This window comes from Lygodium microphyllum, chromosome 5, assembly GCF_053477565.2.
Source record: "Lygodium microphyllum isolate KBCC chromosome 5, Lygodium_microphyllum_v1.1.10, whole genome shotgun sequence".
Lineage (NCBI taxonomy): Eukaryota > Viridiplantae > Streptophyta > Polypodiopsida > Schizaeales > Lygodiaceae > Lygodium > Lygodium microphyllum.
Window position 1 is genome coordinate 15,140,233 of NC_141139.1, and position 25,225 is coordinate 15,165,457.

Here is a 25,225-nt window from a genome sequence, read left to right on the forward strand (position 1 = left end):
TTGTAACATCAACAAGCTTGTTTATCATGTTTCATATGATCACAATGAAGAAAAGAACACCAGGCACAACAAATCTTCATACAGCATCATGTAGATCTCCCACGGATTTGATAGAATCAACTATATTCTTCAACATCTTCACAAAATCCATCAATAGAACAAAGAAAACAAAGGAATACACCATCTTTGAATGGAAATACATCACATAGTATTCATCTTCAATATCTTCATAGTCTTCTCTCTCAATCTATCATATACAATCACTCTGTTTGAGTAGAATTGGCTATCTCTGACTCTCTCTCTCTCACTCCATCAATAATACATCATATCCTCACTACAATCTCTCAAAAATCACTTTCAATCATCCCTTTTAGGTCGTGGATACCCCTCCCAAGAGGTATGTCTGATATGAAGAGTCACCAGAGCCACTACAGTGTCCTTTCATAGCTCACTACTGTCACTTCACTCTAGTCTTCACTTGAGTCTTCAGCAGCTACTTCTTCCACTTCTTTCAGCTCTTTTGCACTTGTATTCACCTCTTTCCAAAGCTAGAAAACTTTCCCAAGCTACACTCTCATCCATCAGAACACATACAGAAGCATACAGAACAGTCACAGAACAGTACTAGAACAGCTACAGTACAGAACAGAACAGAACAGAAACAGAAGCTTTACAGAAGACCTACAAAAGGTTACAGAAGGTCATCAAAACCACATAACTCACTTTCAAACCATTCCAAACTCTCACAAACCATTCAATAAGCTTTCACAAGATCTCAATCTTCATCAATCAATACTCCATCCCCCCTTACAGAAGACAATCAGAACAAAACAGAGCAAAACAGAAGGTTTACAGAACCTATCAGAACATCACAGAACCACCAATAAACATCATGATCTTCCAAAACACAATCAATATCGTCCAAAACACTCTCAAAACACTTCCAAACCAATCAATCATCTCATAAAATCAACCATTCAGCTCTCAAAAACAACAAAAATCAGCCAAAAAACAAGTCATTTCAACACTCAACATATCCCCACACTTAATAAGGAAGCGTCCTCGCGACCCAGGAAAAAGGAAATACAAGTGCAGGGAAAAGCTCAACTTTGATCTTCAATATCTCTTCAAAAAGAATCCATCCACCACGACCCCAACTTATAACCTGTTTCTGATATAAAAATACAAAGAAAGGAAAACCTTTTATACATTAATACCTCTTATCAAACTAAAAATCACAACAAATTTTGTAAAGGATAAAAGAGTTTTCTTCTTCTGCATCAGCATCAACTTCAATTCTACATCCACGACCCCATCACCACAAATCTCCAAAATGTAGCTCGCACACGAAATCCAATAGGAAAACCACCACGCGCGTATAACATAAATGAACTCACAACACAAACACTAATACACAACACAACCATCTGAATGACCCCTCTAAAAAGAGAGATTTTCATTAAAAAGCATCCACCATACATTGGAAAGGTATCAATGAAGATGATCCCTCTTAAAAGATTGACGTTGTCGGAAACGATCCATAGACAAGGATTCATCTACAAAGTTTTTGGGAGGATTTTGAAAAACTTGGAGACAGCACATCCTTTCCAACAGGACCAAGTATCTGCTAGGCAAACAAAGGGCATGAAAATACAATATATCCAGCTGTTGGGAATCAATGCTCACATTGACATTCATGCACAACTTTGGAATAGGCTTGGAATGATTATGAGAGTGCCTATGCATATATGCCAGGTACCAAGCAAAGTGAGCAGTTAATCTCACTGAAGGATCTGCAGACTGTGAATACTGCTGAGCAAAATGAACATAGTTCTGATAAGCTTGACTGGCAGCTATCCATTCTCCTGGAATTACTGGCCAATTAATCTGAGGTCCTGTAAGGCAATCATCCGAACTCCATCCCCGTCTTCTGGAAATCTGATTATCAAACCCGTCACAGTCACTAACCAACTGAGATGGTTGAGATATAAAAGTGTTAGGAGAGGGTAATGGAATAAGGAAGAGTGGATGAAGGGAGGGATAGGAAAAATCATAAAAGGAAGAAAATGTTAAAGAAGGAGTGGCAGAAATTTGTAGGGAATCACTAAGGAAGGGTGTTAACTAATAAATAGGAAATGTGGAGGGTACATTAATGGATGGAGAAGAACAGGGCGGAGAAGGGGAAAATACCCTATCCTCAATAAAGGAACAGTATGTAAAAAAGGGAATTTGAGGGAAAGATGAAGGTTGGAAAAGAAGGGGTAAAAGAGTTGTGGAATTAGTTTGACAAAGGGAAAGATATATAGCATAGCGGTGAGCCATTTGTTGGTAATAGAGGAGGGTAGGAACAGAAGGTCCTAAGAGAGATCGTCGATGATAGGCATCAAAGAAGGTAGCATCAAATGGATTATGTTTTGAAAGATAGGCTAAGAGATCCATCCTCAGTTGATTAGTACTCTGGGCAGAGGTAGGAGCTGTGTTTTGTCTTTGATTTAGGACCACCGAATCAATCATGGGATGCCACGAATTGTCATGACAATCAGCCACTTTGGAGGAATAACTCTGGAACATATTAGCTATGCGCAACTCCAAATGATTGACATACAAAACAGCCTGTAAGACCACATCCCCCACATATCATGCCATATCCACCTCATCTGGAATTAACAAGTCTCCACGTAGATACATGTAGGACATCAACATGGTATCTGGCGTGACAGAATCTTCAAAGACCATCTTGACTACCTCTGTCAACAACTCAACAGACCAAGCCCCACTCCATCCATCCTCTGGAAGAGGTAAATCCATCATGGAAAGCTTCGTGAAACCAACTTCTGTAAGTGGTAGTGGACAAAGAAAGAATGGTCTGGTGAGACATATTCCTGAAACTGCTCAAAGGTAGACCATAATAAGTCCATTCTGGACTGCAATCTTTCCACTTTATACTGGAATAGAGGGCACAAAGTAGCCTGTCTCTGAAGAGCAACCAAGTCCTGCTGTGAAAGAGAAGGAATCAATGGAACATTAGGGCTTGGAGGAACAGAGCGTGACTTTGCCAGTTGATCTTGCAACTGCTGGATTTGGGAGCCTTGGGAGGCCACTGCATCATTAGCCATCTGTAAAGCTGAAAGTTTGTCATCTAAGATAGCTTGGAATTCCTGTGCTTCTCTGGACATCCTGTCCTTCTCCTCTGAAAGGCTAGTAACCTGTGATTGAGCCTCTAGTAACTGGATCTTCAAAGAAGAGATCTCATCGCTTTGGGTGGCAACCAGTTGGGTTTGCTGTTCCATTTGCTTAAATAAATCTACTAGGGTATCCTTAGCAGAAGCTAACTCAGATGTTGCCTTATGCAACTGATCCTTAGACTGCATGAGTTCTTCATAAAAAGACGCGTACAGCTGTTGAACACAGGCTGTCACTGACAACTCAATGGAACTCTGAATATCCTTACAGAGAAAAGGAATTGCATCTCCTGAAACGAGACTGTTCAGGGAGGGAACTGATATGTCCAATGATCCTTCTCGATGTGCTCTGAACAGGTTATTACAAGTGAGATACCCAGGGAGATCACTGCCAGAGGTAGCAGGAATGGACACTGAAGGAAGTACTGAAGGAGGTTTATCCGCTACCCGCTTCAAACGTTTGCGCTGGATGACCAGGGGAGGCGGAGAATCATCATCCTCTATGTCAATAGGTTCTAACTCATCTGAAGGTGGAGGAGGAGGTACTGGATTTGATGGAGGAGGTAGAGGCACAGTCTTCTGTAAACCTGAATAGGTCAAGAAGGCAGACAAATATGATCCATATGTGTCATTGGTAACATTACCCCTAGTGACTTTAACGAAATGATGATCCATTTTAGTAAGGAGGTAAGTGCTCCAATCAATAGCAACTCCTTTTAACACCATCTTGGAAGCGGTGAAAAGCTCTTTGGACAAATACTGGGATGGCGTTTTGGCAGGCATAAACCTGTCTTGGAGAAACTGACACATCGTCTTCCATACGGGATCAGTGATCATAGAAAAGGAAACTCCTGAAGAGTTAATCACCTTCTTAACATCGAGGATTTCCCTTGTCTGCTTTTGCAACAGCTTCAGAATCTCTTCATTAGAGAAAAGCTGACGAGTGGTAACAAAAGGTTCGCCCTTGAAAGGAAGAGACAGAGCCTTCCCTAAGCCGCGAGGTGTCAAAGTCATAGAAATTCCCTGGACTAGTCCTGTCTTCTTGCTGTAAGAGGCCAGAAACTCATCACATAACGACGGATCCTCTGGAAGCAATGGAAAGGAAGTAGCCACAAAAGCAGCGAGTCCCGCCTTCGTGAGAGGCTCAAAAGTAAGTAGGGAAGAGTAATCCCTACTAACTAGTGGGACGTACTGGATAGGGGGAGGAGCATGAGAAGGCGCCATTCAGATGGTTACACACACACCACAAACACAGACAATCAAGGAGAATGCCTGCAAAGCAACAGACAAAAAACCAAGGATAAGAGAATAACCAAAACGATAAAACGTGACTCGACCAACTATCCCCAAGCAAACCACATTCTAGAAAAATTTTGACATGACCTTGAGACATGCGACCGAAAGCTTCATGCGATGCATCAGACAAACACCCTGAACCCCGTATCAGGTAAGAAAAGAAAAAACTGCATACCGTACCCGTAACTGTAGCAAAGACAGTAAACCAAAACAACACCACATCCGACACATATCAAGACTACATCGGTGATAAACCAGGACTGGACCAGGAAAAGAACTCTAATGACTGCGCATACCCATCCCACGAACCGGTTCATTAAAAAAGGGGAATTAAGTGCAGTGAGGGGGGATTAATTTAATGAAGGGTTGATTTTAATAAATTATTAAGAATGGGTGAATTTTTATTAGGTGATAAACCTTAGCAAGAAAACGGCGGTTCCTTATTATAAATTAAATTACCAATTATTAGGTTAAAACGGTGCATTATTTCGATTCCCGGACTTCGATACCCAGACTGGGTCTCTAAATGCAAGTTCATTTATTACAAATTAAGTTGATGTGAGCGCTTTTTTGCCAGCGCGTGCTCATGTGACGGCTGGTTCATTTTAATTAAAAATTAAAGTGTCTCTTTAGCGCACATAGCGCGTGCGAAGTGAACGGCGGGTTTATTTTAATTAAAAAGAATGGTGTGTTTAGTGCGAATGCGCGTGGAACTGTGGGTGAATAAAGAGTTCATTTTAACAATTAATTTGTGATTAAGGGGAAAATAAAAATAAATAAAGCTCATAAAATAAATACCTGGAAGGGGTGTGTATGTAATGCAAAAATGCGCACGGAATAGTCCCCCAAAAGAAGTGAATCTAGTAAAGGAAAAGTAAAGACCACTGACGAAACAACAAAGACAACACCTTAGTGGATGGGTTGATTTGTTTTTTGTTGGTTGTCTAATTTTTGTAATTTGGGATTATTTATAGTGGTTGTTTTGTTTGTGTGGTTGTTATGTGTTGTGGATGTGTTTTGTTGTTGTTGTTTTTTTTTTTGAGTGTGTTGTTTGTGTGTTTGTTTTTGTTTTTTTTTTTAATAAGAAAAAATAATAATAGGGAAATCAAGATATATAACACATGAATATGGAGGAAATATCCACAATGGAGTGTATGAAAAGAAAATAGAAAGTGGTATGGGTAATTTCCGTTTGTTGGTTTTGTTTTTGTTTTTCTGTGTTTTTTTTTTTTTTGAAATAATAAGGGTACCATGTATGATAATATTTTAAAGTGAAAAATAAATGAAAAATGGTCAAGGGAGGTGAGGGGAATTTTTTAGAATTTTTGTTTAGAATTTTTTACTATTTTTAAATGAATTTTCTACATGTGTGGGTAACTTGGGGGATAAATTGGGAAATATGTAATTTTCAGAAATTTTTTGGGGGTGGTAATTTCCAGTGGACAAATTCCCAAAAATTGGCAAAAAGCGAAGGGAATTTTTAGAAATTTTTTTGAATTTTTAGAAGGTGAAAATTAATTTATAAATTAATTAAATCATGTTAATCTGATAAGTAAGTTAAAAGTAAGTCTGCTAAGTCTGGTTAGTCTGTGTAAGTCATGTTAGTCTGACTAAGTCATGTTAGGCTGACTAAGTCAAATCAGGTTAGTCAGATGGAATTAGGTTATTCTGGGTAAAGTTAGATAAGTCAGATAAAGCAAGTTAGTAGAAACTAACCTAAAGGGGGTTAGTTAATCCTAAGGTGGGTTAAGGTTAGGGTTAGGGTTAGGGTTAGGGTTAGCCTAACTAGGGTTAGTTAGGGTTAAAGTTAGGGGGGTAGGTTAGGTTAGTTGTAACTAACTAAAGTTGTGTTACTTAACTAATTATGAGGTTAGTAAACTAACCTAAGGTGAGTTAGGGAGGAGGAGGAGGTGGAAGAGGAGGAGGGGTCGGCGGCGAACGTGGCAGCCGGGGCGACTACGACGGTGGCGCGGGCGAGACGGTCTGGGACGACGGCAGGCGTCTGCGTTCCGAAGGAGGCGGCGACGGGCGTCTGCAGCGTGGCGGGCGTCTGCATTCCGGAGGAGGCGGCGACGGGCGGGACGGGCTAGGACGACAGCGGGCGTCGGGCGGCGGCAGCGCGCAGGCGGAGCCGACGGCTGCGGCGCGTGGGAGGGAGGCGGGCATCCTCACGGCAGGGCGACGAGGCCCCTGGCAGGTGGCAACGGCCAGACGGGCGCCCTGGACTAGGCGCGGACGGCGGCACTTGCAGGCGGAGCCGACGGCTGCTGGAGGGCGAGGTGGCGGACGGGTGAGCAAGAGGGAGGGAGGGAGAAGGTGGAGGGGGAGGAGGGGAAGAATGAGGAGGAGGGGAAGAAGAGGAAAGAGATGGAGGGGAGGAGGAGAACGCAGAGAAGGGGCAGAGAGAGAGAGAGAGGGGGGCAGTTAGGGTGGGTAGGGGTCGGGGAGAGAAGGTTGGGAGGGGGGTGGAAAGGGGAGGGTGACGAGGGAGGGGGTGGTGCCCTGGGTATGGGCAGGGGGAAGGGGGTCAGGGGATGGGTAGGGGAAGGGTTAGGGGAATGGCTAGAGTTAGGGTGAATAGGCATGGGCGGGGTAGGGTAGGGAGTAACCAAGGAAGGGTAGGGGTGGGGGAAATAGAAATGGGCGGGGTAGGGCCCAAGAAAGAGGCATACCCCCGTTCCGCGCACGTGCGCGGAGCGGGGTAAAAAAAATTTGCCGTGACAGGATTGAATGGGAGCCGGAACGGCGTGACGGGGAATGTGGAGGCGATCATGGCGCGTGAAGACGGGTAAAATCGAAAAAGGGCGCGTTCACGCGCAAAACGGGCGCGCGAATACACGTAAAAATAGAGAAAAAATAATAACTCCCAATCCGGACGTCAAACCGAAATATCATAAAAACAGAAAGTGGGCAGGACGACAGGGGAAAAACAGGGAAAATAGACGATGGAGGTTCCAGGAAGGGTAAAGGGCGGTCACGTGCAAAAAACAAAAAAAATGAACCAAAAAACGCAATTAAAAATTAATAGCGGGAAATCCGTGCATCGGAACGAGGTGCAAGAAAAAGAAAAACTAGGCAAAAAGATGTGCCCGACCAGCTTATCACATCAAAACATAATTCCAATGGAGAGAAGATGCATTCACGTGGGAAAAACCCAAAAAACCGACCCGAAAATGGGATCGAAAATTAATATCGGACGAACCATTCACCGAAATGACATGCAGTAAGAAGGAAAATTGTCTGCAAGAAGGAGTGGCACAGGGTTAGCACGTTAAACCGCAGTTCCGGTGGAAGTAGGAAGGGTTCACATGCGAAAAACTCCAAAAATACTCCTGAAAACTCATTTAAAATTTAATAAGTAAAATTTCAGAAGGCGAAACAGGGGGGAGGAAAAAGGAAAAAGGTGGGGGAAGGCACAAGGGACACGGCGATCAAATCAAATTGGAATTCCGATGCAAACAGGGCAGGTTCACATGGAAAAATGTCAAAAATACGCACGAAAAATGTGTAAAAAACCCGGAAAAGTAAGAATGGACAAACCGTGTATCGGAATGACACGGAGTAAAAAGGAAAAATGGCAGGGGAAAAGTGATTGTCAGGGCTATGATGTCAGATCACGATTTCGAAGCAAGTAAAGCACGTTCACATGGAAAACCGGCTAAGTAGCGCAAAATGCTTCAAAAATTGATAACGCGAAAACCGTATACCGGAATAGGGGTAGGTAAAAAGGAAAAATGGTCAGTTTAAAGAGAGGAACAGGGCCATAAGGTTGGATTGGGACTTTGGTGAACGTAGGATGCATTCACATAGTAGGACCTCAAAATTAGGGAATGAAGGAAAACTGCAAGGGAACAGCCCCAAGGGTGGGTGAAAAAGGAACGGTTGGGTGGGAAGGGACCCCATCAGGGTAACAGCAAATCATGGCATACATGCATGAATAGGTTAAGGCATATGCAGAGGGGTATACAATGTAGACGCACAGGGACGCGTCCCCACACTTAAGACCGCAACGGATAGGGTTAACCGAGCAACAGGGACCTAGGACCACGCCACAGACCATCCACTAACGTCCCCACACTTAAAACATGACTGTCACGAAGAAACCAAAGTGGGAGGGTTAGAAAAACTTGGCCCATTTCGTCAAGAAGCAAGGTTGAGTGTCGATGGCACGTCCAGTGTTGTTGTCGGCACTGGAGGTACCAAGGCATCTTCTCGGTGCACGTCCTTCATGGCAGGGACCACGCAGCAGTACCCAGGGAGGTAGCTGGTTGAAGGAATCGCAGGAAATCCGTCGATGATGAGGGATACTACACTCAACTCGCAGTCACTCAAATGAAATGAAAGAATAGTCACTCGCCCCATGACTAATATCACTCGAGGAAGAATGATTAAAACCCATATCTCATACCCGGTTGAGAAATCGACAAGGAGGAATGGTGCAGAAGGAGTATGCCAGGGTGCACAGTTGATGGTACATTAGTGCGTCCAACCCGTCTGGCATAAGTGCAAGGAGGAAGGCAAAGGAGCCTTACAATGCAGTGTACAGAACAGGGTGACGTGTCTTGTGATGACGGCAAAGACCCATCCCATGGGTGCATAGAAAAACGGGAACATACCTGACTCCAAGTGTCGTAACGTCCCTCAATCTCACCTTTCGGTAATTGATTGAAGAAACTCCAGTCACACTCATCCCACCCTTTCTCTCACTCTCTTGTTGATAGTTACAGAAGGGCAGCCTTTTCCTGAAACCCATTGATGTAATCCTCATAGTCACTTGTGCAAAGATTGTATGCCTTGTGCGCATTGGATGGTGCAACGGTGCATCCTGCCCTGTGCCGGCATACGGTGCGAGAAGGAAAGCCAGGGAGCCCTATGGTGCAGTGCACAGAAACAAATTGTGCTTTGTGAATTGAGAGGCCCATCCCGTGGGTGCATAGGGAAACGGGAACATACCTGACTCCAAGTGTCGTAACGTCCCTCAATCTCACCTCTCAGTAATTGATTAAAGAAACTCCAGTCACACTCAACCCTCCCTTTGTCTCACGCTCTGTTGATAGATATAGAGGGGCAACCATACTCACTTCCCCATCCAGTTAGGATGAAAGCTCACGTCACTTGATTGTTTGTCGATGAAGATCGCGTCGTCAGTTGTTGAACAGGCGTACCCAGGGAGGTAGCCATCAAATCGAATATTGGATTGGATAGGGACATGTTGTCTGCTAGAGGACAGTTAGACGCGCTGCAGAAAGACCCAGGACATAGCGTACCAAGGGAGGTAGCTTCGAAATTGGATCCTGGGGATATCAATTAATGAATCCACTTTCTGGACTGCTGGGTGTTGCCACCTTTTCCACAGCCAGCTTCCCGTCCAAGGGTGTTTACCACCTTTTCTTGGAACGAGGCCTGCTATGAAAGGGAAGTTCTTCCTTTTCTCTCATAACAGTTTTGTTTTTTATTTTTTTTCTTTTTTTTCTTTTTCTTGTTTTCCCCTATTCCCGAGGGTGTTTCCACCTTTTCTCGAAGAATAGGTCGGCATGACAGGGACCTAAGTCCTTTTCTCCCATGACCGATATGTATATTTTTTTTCTCTTTTTTTTTCGAATTGAGCAAGGGAATAGTAGAAAGACCATTTGTCAAGACCAACCTCGCCACTGTCACTGGTGGAAAATAGAGGATAAGAGATCAAGGCTGGAAGGGGGGTTTGAGGGGACAGAGGGTTGCGTCCACTTCATCAGGAGTGACTGAAGAACGACTATCAGGAGTAGCATCATAAGAAGTACAGTGCCGCGCCAACGAGGGAAAGGATCAAGTGTCCGTGATTGTCAAGATCCCCAAGGAGGGAAGTACTTCTTCAGGCGATATCCATTGATCAGAAAGGGATCATCAGAGGCATCAACGGTCTGCACTTGGACAGAGCCATTAGGGTTGACTGCAAGTACCTTATAGGGGCCCATCCACCGCTGTTGGAGCTTGCCAGGAAACTTGCCAAATCGTGAATCATAAGCTAGGACCAAATCATCTTCTTTGAACTCCTTGTGCTTGATGAAGCTATCGTGGTAAGCCTTACGTCGAGCTTGCGTGGCTTCCATGCACTGTAGAGCCATCCTACGAATTTCGTCCAAACATTCCAAGTGCAGGAGACGGCGTTGCAGTGAATCATCGTCCCTCAAACGCTCTTTGATAGCCACTCTCAAAGAGGGTAATTCTAGTTCAGCAGGAAAAACAGCTTATGTACCATATACCAGCTGAAAGGGTGTCTGTCCTGTTGCTGCTTTATGGGAGGTTCTATATGCCCAGAGGGCCTCTGTAAGTCGATCGCCCCAATCACGACGATGTGCGGCAATTGTTCTTGTCAGAAATTGAGCAAAGGATGCGATTCGTGACTTCGACTTGGCCGTTGGCTCTGGGGTAATAAGGAGTGGACTTGTGATGGCGGATCTTATACAACTCTGTCAACTCTTCCATGACTTTGTTGAGGAAATGAGTGCCTCTGTCACTTACCAGCTCTAAGGGACTGCCAAAACGGGTGATGATATTCTCATACATGAACAGGGCCACGCTGTTACCATCGTCCCGCTTTAGAGCTTTAGCTTCACACCACTTTGTGATATAATCCATACATACGAGGATGTATCGGTTATGTTTCCTTCTGGTAGGAGAATCGATCGGACCTACGAAATCGATACCCCACTTCTCAAATGGCTTCAGGGGAAGGATAGGTTGCAATGGCATGGCACTTGTCTTCGTGGGTTTCCCCATTCTCTGACAAGCATCACATCTTTTACAGTAATCATAGGCATCCTTATGAATGGTAGGCCACCAATAACCTGCTAGCAGAGCCTTCCTGGCTGTAGCTTCTCCTGCAAAGTGACCTCCACATGGCTCGTCATGGCAAGCCTTCAGAACAATCCCAATCTCATTTCGTGCAACACATCTTCTGAGCACTTCATCTTTGCCTTTCTTGTACAGTGCGCCACCTAACAGGGTGTAGGGGGCTGATTCTAGCAGAAGCTTCTTCCTTTCCCGACTAGAAAGACTAGGAGGATACTATTGGGTTGCTAGCAGATTGGCAATGTCTGCATACCAGGGAGTTACAGTTTCTACCAAGAATAGGGAAGCATCAGGGAGGTCTGGATCATCCTGCTCCTCATCTGCAGTTTGTGGGATACGCGACAGATGATCAGCCAGAACATGGGAACGACCAGGCTTAGTAATCACCTCAAAGTCGAACTCCTGAAATAGAAGGAGCCATCTCATCATTCGTCCTTTCACATCTGCTTTGTTCATCAAGAAGGACAGGGCCTCATGATCCACATAAAATTTAAAGTGGGTAGATAGGAGGTAATGGCGGAACTTCTCTAGGGCAAACACCATTGCCAAGCACTCCAGCTCTGTCACTGTATAGTTCCGTTCCCTATCAGTGACTTTTCGGCTTGCATAATAGATCGGTTGATCCAATTTGGAGGAGCCCTTTTGGAATAGGACTGCGCCTAAGCCTTCAATAGATGCATCAGTGTGTACGTGGAACTCTTTCATCCAATCAGGAGGTTGCAAAATGGGTGCCTCTATCAAACACTGCTTCAGAGTGTGGAAAGCTTTGTCACATTCTGCCGTCCAAGTAAACTCTGCATCTTTCCTCAAAAGCTTGTGCAAGGAGGTTGCCTTTGTTGCGAAATGAGCTATGAACCTTCTGTAGTAACCCACATGGCCTAGGAATCCCCTCAACTGTTTGAGGTTGGTGGGTGTTGTCAGAGCTGCGATCTTTTCAATCTTTGCAGGGTCTGTTGATATCCCTTGTGCAGAGACAATGTGGCCCAACAAGACTCCAGAAGAGACCCCAAAGATGCATTTGTCGGGGTTGAGGGAAATCCCATACTGCCGGCATCGGTCAAAGCATTGTTCCAGGTGTTCCCAGTGTTCATGGATCAAACTATAGACACAGAAGTCATCCAAATATACCTCAATAAAGTCGTGCAGATGATTCTAAAATGCAGCCATCATGACTCGTTGGAAAGTAGCAGGGGCATTGCAGAGCCCAAATGGCATCACTCGGTAAGCGTAGGTCCCCCATTCTGTGGCGAAGGTTATTTTGGATTGGTCTTCTTCTGCGATTTGGACTTGGTTGTATCCGTTGAATCCATCCAAAAGGGAATAAAGCTCATGTCCTGCCACTGTGTCCAATAGTTGGTCTGTGAAAGGGATAGGAAAGTGATCCTTCTTTGTCTTGGAATTAAGCTTTCGGAAATCCACACATATTCGCAATTTGCCATTCTTCTTGGGTACAACCACAATGGGTGAAACCCATTCACTATTTGCCACTGGATAGATGAACTCGGCTTCCAAAAGCTTCAGCAGCTCCGCTTTCACCAATGTGGAATAATTCGGGTTCATTCGCCTCTGTCGTTGCCGTACTGGCTTGGCATCAGGCTCCAAGTCAATATGATGTTGACATATTGTGGGATCAATCCCCTTTAGGTCTTTGTAAGACCATGCAAACACGTCCAAATTCTCTTTCAACAAGTTGTACAAGGTTGACAACTCCTCTTCTGGGAGGCTGCTACCCACCTTCAAGTGGCGTTCAGTGCCTTCTACATCCACAAAGGTTAACTGCCTTTCACCTTCTACTTCACGGATGAAGGTCCCACGGACTGCTTCTGGATACAGATCTGACTCCTTCAAAGGAGTGGTATCCTCTTCTGATGTCCCACTAGAACCAACTTCTTCTTTTGGTGGAGAATTAGATTGCTCCTTAAGATGTTGAAATGGGATTAGAGCTGTTTCGGGTTTGGTTTCAAGATTAATTACCTCTTGACTTGAAGACTCCTCTTCTGAAGATGACACATCCAGGAACGTCACATAACAGGGACCCTCTGATTTCTGTTGGGTTTGTGGGACTGGTGCTTGTTGGCATGGTGCATCATCATCATCTTTTTTTTGCAAGGATGGGTGAGGATGGCATGAGCCACTGCTAAAAGACGGCTTGTTCTTCTTAATCCATTTCTTATAAAGGTTTTGCATATGAAAAGATCCATTTACCAGACCAAATGGTACCATCACCATTCTATCCCATAGCATAAGCTCGTCTGTTTCTGATACTTCTAGAACTTCTTCTTCAAATGTATCCTCTTCAGGTGGGATAGACTCTTCCGTTTCACTTTCATAATCTTCTTCGTCCATATCATATACATCCTCTTCTGTCTCTGTCTCTGCTTCTGCTTCTGCTTCTGCTTCTGTAGGAGCTCTGTAACAGAAGAGCAGATTCTCTATTTCCTCTTCTGCCTCTGTCTCTGTCTCTGCTATGGCCATGTAACAGGGAGAGCAGTACATCCATGCTTCTATCTCACCATCAGAAGTGATTTCAGAAGTCATTCCCGGTTCAGGCAAGAAGTATTCACCCATTGATAATGGCTTTGCATCTTTTGGAAGTCTGCTACAATATCCACTGTTAAGGAATGTGCCACTGTTTGCTTGGGAAGGATATGTTTGACAGCATCTTCATCTGCTGATGTTCCATCCGTAGCCTCATTAGGGGAGTCAGAAGATAATTCCAAGGAGGTGGATCCATGTCCTTTTTGAGAGCCATACAGTTTCAGCACCACTTTGTTTGGTCCTCTACCCAAAGTCAAAGTTCCTTTGAACCAATCCGTCCTTGCTCTGGCTTCAAAAAGCCATGGTCTGCCCAGTAACAGAGGATAAGATGTACCATAAGATTTTGGCTTCACCACCAGATAGGTTAGCCAATAATCCTTTCCAGCCACTGTAGTCTTCACATATGGGAGAATGTCCAAAGGCTTGATTCTACTCTGATCCACCAGTCTGATGAGCCATTGGGTGGGTTGCACACCTTGTAGGCCTAGATCCTTCATTGTCACATCCGTCATAATGTTTACTGATGAGCCTCCATCAATCAGTACATTTGCAATGAAGCAGCCTTCTATCCACATGCCAGTCTCTGGAGTACCCGGATCTAGAAAGGCGTTAGCTATGTCCACTTCTTTGACAGGCTCTGGAGCCTTGTTGGACTTTGTTGCTGTTGAGGAAGCAATCCTTAAACCACGTCTTCTTGTCAGTATACTTTTGAACCTTTTCCGACAACTGGGAGACAACATCAATAATTGTCGAAATGTGAGATATGGTCTAAAGGTATCTAAATCTCTGACCAGATCGTATTCCTTAATAGGATCCACGGGCTTCTCTAACCGGTTAGGGAATGGGGCAACACCCATTTTCATTTTTCCTCTTTCTTCCAACAGGGGCATCATGGGAACTTCTTCTGCCACCTGTGGCACTTCCTCCTCTTCTGTCTCCTGGACCTCTGGTCCTGTCTCTGTAACTCTCTGTGGCACTGTAGTGCTCTGTACGGCACTGTTAGGCTCTGTTCTGTTCTGTTCTTCTGGTGGAAGACTGAACTTCACTGTTCTGGCAGGAGGGTTATTTTCTTTCTGGATAGGTGGTTCCTTCTGCTTTGCACGCGTGATGGCAGCAACTTCCAATTCCACTAAATTGGAGGTAGGCTCTTGGGCCTTGGTCGGACTATCAGTAGCACTGTTTTTCACTGGGGCTGGGCTTGGACAGTCTTTTGCAGTGTGGCCTTCTCCTTTGCATCGACTGCATAAGGGCTTGTAATCCACTGACCTTCTGGGATTTTGACAATTTGGTGAGATGTGTCCCTTTTCGCCGCATCTGTAACATTCCACTTCTGATCTCTGACCACCGCCAGACTGTCTTCCTCTGTAACTTTGAGAGGGAAATCTTCTGGGTCCGAAATTAGGACCAAACTCTCTAGGCTTGGGTCCAATATCCTGTGTTGTCATTTTGGATTCCAGCAAGTTGAATCTTGCGTCTTCTTCCTTCCTTCTCCTATCATGCATCTCCTTCAGAGAGCAAATGTCCTTTGTATGGTTCTTCCGTAAACAGTAGGAACAGAAGGCCCCAGGAATGGTTGGTTTGCGTGTACATTCAGTGGCTAAATGGCCTGCTTGATGACACTTACCACACCAACTATTTGACCGCATCACATCTCTTCCTGCTCCTGCAACGTTGGATATGCTAGCAGTATTCACTTTCAGCGTCTGTAGCTGCTCTATAATCACATCCATCACCTCCTTTCTGATGTTTGCAACTGAGTTGGATAAGTAATCCTTCAAGCTTTCTCCTCCGGAGATACTAGCAGGAGGGTTTTGAGGAGTCTCTGTAATCACTGCATAAACGGGTTGGGCTGGTACAGAGGGGTCTCTGTTCTGGTTCTGATTCAGAGCTCATGTTTGAACTGTTGGTTGTTGGCTCCAGTTAGTAGGATTCCACTGTTGCTGCTGATTTGGCATTGAGGAAATTGGTTGGGACCATTGTTGTTGTGGTTGAACTACCATTTGAGGCATGGATTGTGGCCACTGTGGATTTGGTGCACTGTACTGTGATATCGGGGGCATCTGTTGGTGGGGATAGGGAACAGTCCCTGGAACTGCATTTGGTGGGTACATCATTCCTGGCATCAGAGGAGGTAGGACTCCTCTTCTTGTATTCATCGCTAATCGAGCTTCCACTTCATCGTACAGTCTTGCACCTTCTGTTGCAGCTTGTAGTGTGGCTGGTCTTTGCAGCTCCACAAACTTACGGACTTCTGGTTGTAATCCTCTGAGAAACACCCCCTTCTGGATGCCATCATCTAGATTATGGTTAGTCCATCTCTTTAGGATGGATTCCATTCGTGAGACATAAGCTTCTACTCTTTCTCCAGAGGATTGACTTAAGTTCATAAATTCCTCTCTCATCCGCTCTTCAAAACCTTCACGCCTGAATTTAGTGAGGAAGGCCAACTTCGGGTCGTCCCATGTGCCAAAAGTTCCTGCTGCTTGTCTCTCATACCACTGAAACGCCGCGCCCTTGAAAGTGGCGGGGAATATTGCTAACCAATGCTCAGGGGTTCTGGCATTGTTAGCCATACATGCTACCATAAACTCTGCTACATGAAGATCGGGGTCTTCATTGTACTCTCCCTTAAAAACTGGCAATGGGACTATATTTGCTGGCCTGTCATCAATATTTCCAGGACGGATCTGGCTTGGAAGTGGACCTCCAGCAGGAGGAGAAAGGGCTTGATGTGCCATTGGGACTTCTGTAAAGAGTTCCACAAGGGCGTCAAAGGCAGCTTCTGCTGCGAGCTCGCTCTCGGCTCTGATTCTTGCTTTCTCTCTTCTCACGTACCTCTGGACTCATTCTAACGCTTGCCTCTTTATTGCGTCATTTATCAGGGGGTTGGCTCCACTATGTTGTTAGTGCTCCACAGAGGGTTAACAGAAGGCTTCAGTCTCTGGAGGACTCTCTTGCCAACATTTCTTCTACTTCTTTCTTTTCGACGTCCCTGAATTCTACTTACAATCTCTCAAAAATCACTTTCAATCATCCCTCTTAGGTCGTGGATACCCCTCCCAAGAGGTATGTCTGATATGAAGAGTCACCAGAGCCACTACAGTGTCCTTTCATAGCTCACTACTGTCACTTCACTCTAGTCTTCACTTGAGTCTTCAGCAGCTACTTCTTCCACTTCTTTAAGCTCTTATGCACTTGTATTCACCTCTTTCCAAGGCTAGAAAACTTTCCCAAGCTACACTCTCATCCATCAGAACACATACAGAAGCATACAGAACAGTCACAGAACAGTACCAGAACAGCTACAATACAGAACAGAACAGAACAGAAACAGAAGCTTTACAGAAGACCTACAGAAGGTTACAGAAGGTCATCAAAACCACATAACTCACTTTCAAACCATTCCAAACTCTCACAAACCATTCAATAAGCTTTCACAAGATCTCAATCTTCATCAATCAATACTCCATCCCCCCTACAGAAGACAATCAGAACAAAACAGACCAAAACAGAGCGAAACAAAAGGTTTACAGAACCTATCAGAACATCACAGAACCACCAATAAACATCATGATCTTCCAAAACACAATCAATATCATCCAAAACACTCTCAAAACACTTCCAAACCAATCAATCATCTCATAAAATCAACCATTCAGCTCTCAAAAACAACAAAAATCAGCCAAAAAACAAGTCATTTCAACACTCAACACAACTAGACTCAAGTAACTGATACCTTTTCTAATAGTCTTATCAGTGGATTTTGAAGAGCACGTCAATTGCATGTCCTCTCATACTTGTATCAAGTGAATTTAGGATAGTACAAGTGATTAGGCGAGTTGCCAAATCAAATGTTTGAAGCCAACAAGGACCACTATCCCTTTGAAGAATTACCAAATGTGCCATCAAGAAATAAAGGTCTACATAGAACATATCACTAGAAATGACTTTAAAGACCACATCTCCAAGATCATGCTCCATATAAAACTCTATCTCCATTGGCATTCTCTCAACTATTCTCTCTTTACAAGAACAAAACACAATACAATGAGAAGACAAGTGTCAATAAATGATGGTAGTTCTATCAACTAAGCTTCAATCTTTGGCATACCCTATCTCGAGTCCCATGAACCACTCCATCATCACTTCTTCAACATCCATTAGGTTATTTCACCTTAAGAGCCTCCTTAAGTCTCTTGATGTTGTCCTACTCTTCTCACTAAGGTTGAAAATTCCCACCATACTATATTCTATTTCAAAAGGATGAAAATGAAAAAAAAAAGAGAAATTAATGCACACACACAAACATGACACCCCACATAGGGGTCCTTAAGTTTTATGTGACTGATGGCCTTAATTGACTAGCATTATCCTTAACGCTCTTGCTCCACTTCATATTCCCCCACATAAACTTAGGGTGTATTGAGAGTAGGACATAGCTATGAAACATTGGCTCGTTAGACATGTCTCCTATGTCACTCTCACAAGTTCTTCCAATCTCTCTTGGTTACAACAACAATATAGGAAGCATCACTTCATCAAGTCAATCATCAATGACAATAATTCCCATCACCTATCCATTAATCGATGCTTCCTTCATCGACAAGCACCAAATGGAAGCCATTGTGTTATGTTCCAACTATGTAATAACCTCTATAAGCAATACACTAACATAATAATCACACCATAACCTCTACACATAATGGGTCCTCAAGTATGAGATAAGACTCTCGCATTTGCCTCAAGTTTGACTCATCTCCCAATCCATAATACAACTTCTGCATGCAAACAAACCAACACTCCCCTAGGCTGAGAGAAAGAGAGGCTTTTTGTTACAAAAAGTACAAGTGAATTCGGCAGCTTACAATTTCTACTTTGAGCTTATAATCTCCATAATGACAAACTTCACTCAATTCAATTGATTCCAAACTATCTCCCACTCTAGGAGATCCTAATTTCATTACCACTTTCTAATTGGCATCCAAAGTACAAAACAACTCCAATTCCCACAATGATCTTCTAACAATTTCAACATCCAAATCAAGTTCCAACAACAACCACCACTCTCCTCCCAATGACCCCATAATTGTCCCCAACATTCTTCATATTTGGTGCAAGTTAAGGCATGCTACCTTTGACAAAGAATGCCATAGAACTAGCACTTATCTAGGAGGGGAGCAATGATAACCCCATAAGAGGAAATATAGCAAAAAGCAAAGTAAATTGGCAAAGACATGCAAAGTTAAAAAAAGTAAAGGTAAGTGCAAACCAAGTTAAGGATGCAAGGCAAATAATAATTTTGGTTAAAGCCCACAATCATACAACTGATTGTAATATTATTTTGAAAATCAAGTGTAGTGCTTATGTAAGCTGTGATATTTTGTGCTAGGTAGAAAGACACGTACCTCGGTAGGGTACATGCACTAGCTTTCATTCACTCTCATTATGGTTGATGTAATCTAAATATGTACGTATAAACTAGGAAAGATTGGCCAAGAGCCAAATAAGAGGGATGGGCAGCCAACTTAAGTGGAATCCCAAACTCAAAAACTCCATGTATAAAAATTAGAAAGTGAATGGATAATCACATTCTTCTAGTGTGCAAACTTGAGAGTGAGAGGATTTTAAAGGCTATTTTTGAAGCGGAAAAGAGCTCAAGAGGCCATCAAAGACCAAATTTTCATGCAAAATGAAACAATTACGGATCAATGAGTTGGAGTTTTCCTGGATGGAGTTCGATGCCAAGGACCCAATGCAAGTCTCAGTTCGTCGATCGGAGTCCATTTGGCCCCCCCATCTAATCCCCACAAGGTTTCACGTTATGAAACAGTTCAATAATTCAGGAGCCAAAAAGTGTGTGACGATGTCCAAGTTTATAAATTTTGACGTTACGAAGTCAGCCTTTCAAACAGATTTCAAATCCGAGTGCGTTTGCCCAAAAATATAAACCGGTTTTTTTTTAACAAAGCTTTAAGCTTGTTTAACCTTTGTCGCATGAAAAATTATGGTTTGCAAAAGGTGGGGGGGCATTTTTTTCAGTGCCCCTTTCATGATTAAAAAATCAATTTTCCTCCTATTGATCATATCAGGAATCCTCTTGGTAGCAAGATGCTCCAATTCCTCACCCTCCATCGTGATAAACGGTGTTAAAATCAAATTATGCATTCTACATCAAGATCTGATTTTAATCTTCTCTCTCCTCTCTCCTCTTGTGATTTGTTCTTGGTAGCAAGATGCTCCAATTCCTCACCCTCCATCGTGATAAACAGTGCTAAAATCAAATTATGCATTCTACATCAAGATCTGATTTTAATCTTCTCTCTCCTCTCTCCTCTTGTGATTTGTTCTCATGGATCAATGTAAAAGAGAAGGGGATGAGTAGAGATGGATGGTTTTGATCATACGATGATGCAAAAGTGGAAAGAGACATTAATTAAGGTTGGACGGATCATCAGTGGGGCCGTGAAAGAGCATCAATGGGTCTCCAAGTTTAAAAAATACGTGTCATAATGAGCGGTTTTATGAGAAAAATGTAGATTTTATCGTTTTATGATCAATTGTTGTTTGAAATTGTTAACAATGATTGTATTTGATTGTCCATTCTCTGATTGATTAGTGACGTTGAAGGAATCATTAAAAACCTAGTCTTATAATAATTCTATGCTATGGGTTTTTGGTATGCATTTTTCATTCCCATGGAATGAAACATGCTTAGATAATCATTTTTCATAAGATCAATTAGTCTAAACTAGAAAATCAATAATTTTCTATAAATAAATAATGAAAAATAGGTAAATTTAGTTTTTTCGAATCATAAAAATAAGAAAAAATAAGTTCTATGTGTGTGAACGTATGATTGAGCTAAAGCATGATGTTTAGCCTCAGTTCAGCCCTATCTCTCTATTAGAGTGAGTTTTTATGGCTTTTAATAAAGAAAATACATTTAAAAATCATGCCTTACACCTATTAACACATGCAAAATTTTAAATGGTAGGGAGTAAGGGTTGTTGAATGGATAAAGTATGTTAAATTATGATGTTTCATGATACATATCATATAGAGTTCGTTGCTATTTAAAATTAAAAGGGACTAGTAGCACGAGAAATCCCGGTAGCCCTAAGCAACAAAGTACAATCGTAGTAAAAGAAAGTCATGAAAAGAATTGTCTTCACATTTTCACTTTGTTGATTTTCAATGAATAAATTTGTTTGAGCATGATGGTCATATGCATACTTGCATTGATGCACCATATGGTATCATATCTTGGATGCATAGCACATGTTTGTATAAGTGATGACCGATGCTAACAGTGTGAGGTATCCCAAGCCATTGTCATAGCGCATAGGGTTGAAGGTCACCACAGGGGTTTGGCAAGAGAAGAATGTATGGGGGTTCAAGAGCTTAGACTTTGGAGATGGTAGAGATAAGAGAAGGGTTGAAGGTTTCAAGCCAAGTTCTTGAAGATAAGAGACAGCAGGGTGTAGGTAGATTCAAGGAGAGGAGTAACGGAAGAGAAGGGGTTCAAAGAGATTGAAGATGTAGAAGAATACTCCCGAAAAGAATCAGAAAATATAGAAGAATACTAACAGAGATGAAGCCTGTCAGTTTCTTTCAACATTATGAGAAAATATAACTCTAATAGACAAAAACATGTACAAAATAATACCTTCCTCTATGCTGCTCAGATTGCCAATCTAATGCTTCCAATGGCTCCGAAAGGGGGATTAAATACCAGGACACCTGGCCAGAATCCTGCCAGATCACTCCTTCTTCATCTCCCACTTTCGAAGTGTTGTTCACTGCCCGAAAACAGTGATCACGCGTCGCGTGATTTCGCTAATCTCTTTTTTTTACATAAAATCCTCTCAAATTGGTTGAAAGCTACATGCTTTCTTTTACATGTCCTCCTAATCTAGAAGTTATCTATAGTTTTATGGATTTTTACAAGAGATAATATCTAGAATATCAAAAATTGACTAAAAAATTGTCCAAAAAAATCTAATATTTTGAACCATGGACATTAATACTAATGCCTAAAGTGGCATTGGCTCTCTAAATCTAAAAGGAAGCCACACTCTAGATTATTTTTACATGGTGTGCGCGTAGCGGCGCGACATCCACCTCCTCCTAACCTGCACATCCTATGGCATGTGCCAAAGTCTTACAGATTTGCAGTGTCAGAAGAAGTATCTTCTACCATGTCAATGTCTTCATCTTCTGCCTCTTCTTCTTCCTCTATGTCTTCATGCTCTTGAATTATATTCAAGTCTTCTAGCTCATATGTTGAACTTTCTCTTCGTTTGAAGAACTTGATTCTTTTTCCAACTATGGGTATCTTCATGCTTATTCCATCCAATTCAGCCAATGAATATGTAGCATTCTCATGAATGACCTTTACCACATATGGGCCAAACCAATGCTTTACCATCTTCCTAGAAGCACTGTATTGATTGTCTAGGATGCTGTCATAGACAAGCACCCTATCATTTTCTTGAATTGCTCTTGGCCGAAGTCGATGTCGCTTATCAAATCTTCTTTTGTTCTTTAGTCTTGATGTCTTTAGCTTCTCAATAGCTACTTGAACATCTTCAAGCCTTCTTTCTAGCTGCCATATGCGCAAATTCAGCAACTCTTCTCTATTGATGCCTTCCTCCCAAGGTAGAAAACTGTTAAGAGTGGAAAAAGACTGAATTTTTGACTGATTTTTGTTGTTTTTGAGGACTGAATGATTGATTTTTTATGGATTTAGAGTGATGTATGGTTGATAATGGAAGTATTTGAGAGCTTTTTGGATGATATTGATTATGTTTTGGAAGATCATGATGATTCTTAGTAGAGATATGAAAATCTGTGATGTTCTGATAGGTTCTGTTGAGATTCTGATTGGTTCTGTATACCTTATGTATATCTTCTGTTTTGTTCTGATTTTCTTTTACATGAAGCATGGATTGATGATTGATAAAGATTGAGATCTTTTCAAAGCTTATTGAATAGTTTTTGATAGTTTGGAATGGTTTTAGTATGAGTTATGAGGTTTCGATGACCTTATGTACCCCTCTGTAGACCTTCTATAGAGTCTCTGTCTCTGCTCTGTAATTGTTCTGTAGCTGCTTTCGTACTATACTGTACTATTCTGTAGATCTTCTGTAAAGTGTTCTGTAGAATGTATGTGTGACTTTGGAAAAGTTTTCTAACTTTTGGAAAGGATGAATCTAAGTTCAAAAGAGCTAAAACAAATGGAAGAAGCAGTTGCTGAAGACTAAAGAGAAGACTGAGTGACCGTGACAATAGTGAGCTGTGAAAAGACACTGTAGTGGCTCTGGTGACTCTTCACATCAAACGTACCTCTTGGGAGGTGCATCCACAACTTAAGAAGGATTATTGAGAGTTATTATGAGAGTATTGTAGTGAGGATATGATGTACTCTTGATAGAGAGAGAGAGAGAGAGAGAGAGAGAGAGAGAGAGAGAGAGAGAGAGAGAGAGAGAGAGAGTCAGAGATAGTCAATTCTATCAAAACAGTGTAACTGTATATGAGAGATTGAGAGAGAAAACTATGAAGACATTGAAGATGAATACTATGTGATTTATTTCCATTCAAAGATGGTTTATTCCCTATTTTCTTTGTTCTATTGATGGATTCTATGAAGATGTTGAAGATTATGGTTGATTCTATCAAATCCGTGGGAGATATCTACTATGATGCTGCATGAAAAATTGTTGTTTTCTTTGTTTTGGTCATCAAAAGAATGAAATAAAAGCTTGTTGATGTTACAAGATAGATTTTCTTGTAGTATAATCCCCTTTTCCTTGGTGTTCCTCTTGGAGCTCCATGTTTTTGGTGCGTAGCCGGGGAAACTTGCCATCAACAAGCATCAGAAGAGGCTGAAAATGAAGGAAATGGCATTGCCAAGAAGAGGAGAATTCAATGGAAGTTTGCAAAGTTCCTCCTTCCACTGAAGATTTGGAAATTCTCATTATCAAAGCCACTTTCCACAAGAAGTTCATCTCACAATGGCGGAAACATATCACCATCATGATGCATGCTCTATGTGGTGGACTGTTTCCTCTTCCTGTTGAAGCAGCAGAAACTTGCATCTTAGTGGCAAACTGTTTGGGAACAAACTGAAGAGCAGAAATAGAGAGAATGACCACCCATGGAAGATTTGGCATTCATTGAGAAGTTTCCAGACATCATCAAGTGGGAGATTGTGAAGAAGCTTCAAAAATCGTGGTTTGTGGAGGTCCACGAAAACAAGAAGGAAAAGAGTTGGAATTTGTTCGTGGATGCTCAACAGCAAGATACGTGGGATGCTTGGTGCACTGACAATCTTCTGTTTGTCCAATTAGCAACCCACTGGAAGTTGGTAGACAGAGTGTTTTTCACAACATACACTATTGAAACCCTCAGAAGTTGGCAGTATTATAATGGCACAACAATGATCTTAAGAAGGATGAGTTTTGATACTTTCAGAGTGGAATATCTCCCCCTTTGTAGTGGTTTGAAAACCGAATTCAGAGATGTTGAGAAGAAGGAAGTAGAGGAGATATTGGCTAGAGAATCCCCTAGAGACTGAAGCTCTCCCTGATACTATCCTGTTGAGTACAGACAACTGGTTGGAGCCAAGCCCTGATAAATGATGCAATCAAGAGGCAAGTGTTAGAACGAGTCCAGAGGTACGTGAGAAGAGAAAAGGCAAAAATCAAAAGCACTCTTTACAGAAGTCCCCATGGCAACTCAAGGTCCCCTTCCTAGTCAGATTCGTCTTGAAAATATTGATGACAGGCTAGCAAATATAGTCCCATTGCCAGTTTTTAAGGGAGAGTACAAGGAAAACCCTGATCTTCATGTAGTAGAATTTATGGTAGCATGTGTGGCTAACAATGCCAGAACCCCTGAGCATTGGTTAGCAATATTCCCCGCCACCTTCAAAGGCGTGGCGTCTTAGTTGTATGAGAGACAAGAAGCAAGAACTTTTGGCACATGGGACGACCTGAAGTTGGCCTTCCTCACTAAATTCAGGCGTGAAGGTTTCGAAGAGCGGATGCAAGAGGAGTTCATGAACCTAAGTCAATCCTCTGGAGAAAGAGTAGAAGCTTATGTCTTGCAAATAGAATCTATCCTGAAGAGATGGACTAACCATCATTTGGACGAAGGTATTCAGAAATGAGTGTTCCTTAGAGGCCTACAACCAGAAGTTCGCAAGTTCATGGAATTGAGAAGACCAATCAATCTGCAAGCTGCAGTGGAAGGTGCAAGATTGTATGACAAAGTTGAAGCAAGGCTATCAATGACTCCAAGAAGAGGAGTTTTACCTCCTCCCATGCCAAGAATGGTATACCCACCAAATGCAATCCCAGGGACAGTTCCCTATCCCT